Genomic DNA, 2,721 nt, shown 5'->3' on the forward strand with positions numbered 1-2,721 from the left:
TACAATGGATTACTTTCTAATAAGAATAAAATACTTATCCTTTTTTTTTTGTAAATGCACATCAACATCCTTCTTGATGTAATTCACTTCTTTTCTTCCAAAAAAGGAGTTAATGCCAATGCTTTCAAAGGGATCCTTTTAATTGTAGCATGATGAGAGCTTCCTTCAGTTCACAACTCTAGTATCATCAATCTTACTAGAAGGGGCATCTGGACATTACCCAACACCTCATCTCCTCACTAAATAAGTTGATTCTTTCAAAGAGAGATTGCTTCAGCATATCAAACTACTTGAAGACAATTTTAAATTTAAGTACTCTTGTTGGAATTCTTGATGTCTCTTTATCAAGTCTTTAATCAAATATAATTGAAAGGATCATCTCTACAATGGATATGCCCTTCAACTTTAGATTAGGAACAAGTAGTTTCCTAATAACCCATATAATTGAACGAAGTGTTCAAAATTCCCTTTGAGACCAAAATGAGCTTCAGTCAGTACTTTGTTCTAAAAAATTGGGATTATTAATCTGATTTTTCATCATCCAACTTGTACAAACTATCCATAAGTCCAATTATTGTGTCAAACCCAAATGTTCAATCGTTAATTGTGACTAGAAGAATATACAACAACATTCATTCACAGGAGTTCTCTCTACTGAGCTAGAGTATTCACATATTAGATACATAGAAACTCCATCCCTTAACCATACACCACCATTATACAACTCTCTGCAACAATTCTTAACCTTAATGTTGCATGAAACTTGTATTATTTGTGTGTTGTAGGAATGAAGAGGCGTAGTTGGAAATAATAATTCTCATTTTATGATGATTAACATTTACAATTTCGAATCCATTCATGAAATTGGGAGATGACAAATTATAAATAATAATTCTGATCATTCTGATCAATACCAATTATATGTTTATAAACTATGTTTTGGTGCACATCTTGAAAGATGTCTATCCTCTTATATACTCATAATATCAAATGGTTGTCTCTTGCTTTGGAAGGGACACATCATTTTCAAGAGACAGAACAAAGAGTCGAAGTATTTGCGTGTTGTTAGAGTCCTTGAAGACATCAAAAATTTGAATGTGTAGATCGTATCACCCACATATGTGTTTCTCATCTACACCATTCTATTAATTGACGTTTCACACTATCAACAAATGCATCCTCTTTGATAATAGATGTCTTCTTTACTCAATGTCTCTGCCAAGTAACGTTCCACTTTACAATCACCAATCTTATGTGTGTAGACAACTTTGACAACAACTTTTAATATTACACTATAAATACACAAACATTATTTTCTCAATCTAGTCCACCAGATGGCTTGTACTATTCATGAGATAACCATTGTTATAAATATCATACACTAAGCTTCATTTCAAGACTAAAAGTGCTAAATAAGCAAAGTTGACTTCCTTTAATCACCACTAATTATATGCTAACTAATTAACAACATTCATGTAATCTTGTCATGTGTAGAGTAAATGTGGTTGGGAATGCATCCATCATGACTTCAATTGTATGAATTCTAGTAAAGAAGATGTAATGTTCAAAAATCTCTTATCTCAAGAGTTCATACCTTCTGTGATATCATGTTAATTTTGATCATCTTTATAGAGAATAGGAATTTCAAATTTTTAATCACTGTTTTCCAGATGTATGTCCATATTCTATATGATATGCTGCTTTTGTAACTTGTAATAGCACTTATCGATTTCTATGTGTTTCAAGTTCATATTTGGATGAATATGTATGTGATATAAAGAAGCATGGCTCTAGGAAAGACATGTCTCTTGTTAGTATCTTAACTCACATAATTAGTTATTGCCTTAACAGATATCACAAATGATATTTTCTTAATGTGTTATCATGATTATAAGATATGATGATAATTTATATATATGTATTACATATCTCATTTATATAATACACACACACACACACACACACACACACACACACACACACACACACACACACACACACACACATTATATATAGATAGATAATATTTATATATGCATAATATATCTCAAATATATAGATATAGATATAGATATCGATATAGATCATAATTTACTATCAATCATAATAATGCTCCATAATAATAGTGAAGGATAGATATCAAATATGTAAGGTCAATAGGTCATTGAAACATTTGATTTCATTGTCTGGAATCATCCGATCAAAGCTACAATCATTAACACATTCAAATTCAACATGAACATTGTTCTTCAATTGTTATTAAAGAAGCCTTTATTGAACTATCATTCACTTGGCATATGCATCCTTCATATTTACTGCAATTTGACATGATGCCCACAGTCTATGACATTAGAGTCATTAGCTTCACCTCACTCATTAATATAATATTTTGTATATAGTTGATCAGATATCCGTCAATAGAGATAAGGTGATACTAATGGTACCCCTCAAATAAGATACCCTTCCACTATACAATTGCCCATTTTCTTCTCTATATCATAGTGCTTTGTTCTTCCATTGAATTATTGATGATTTGACTAGTCTTGCATTGCAATTATAAACATATACTTTATTGATTCATATGTTTACAAGATCATTGCTTATCTATGTTTACATGATCATTGTGAATATGTTATTATTGCAATTACTTATTATTGCTTGTTCCATGAAATAGATGGCTTAATCAATCTTTCTTATTTAGTATTGCTTGTTTCAAAATAT

Source organism: Cupressus sempervirens, chromosome 3 (assembly GCF_028749045.1).
Source record: "Cupressus sempervirens isolate cs-2001-9-10 chromosome 3, ASM2874904v1, whole genome shotgun sequence".
Taxonomy (NCBI): Eukaryota; Viridiplantae; Streptophyta; class Pinopsida; order Cupressales; family Cupressaceae; genus Cupressus; species Cupressus sempervirens.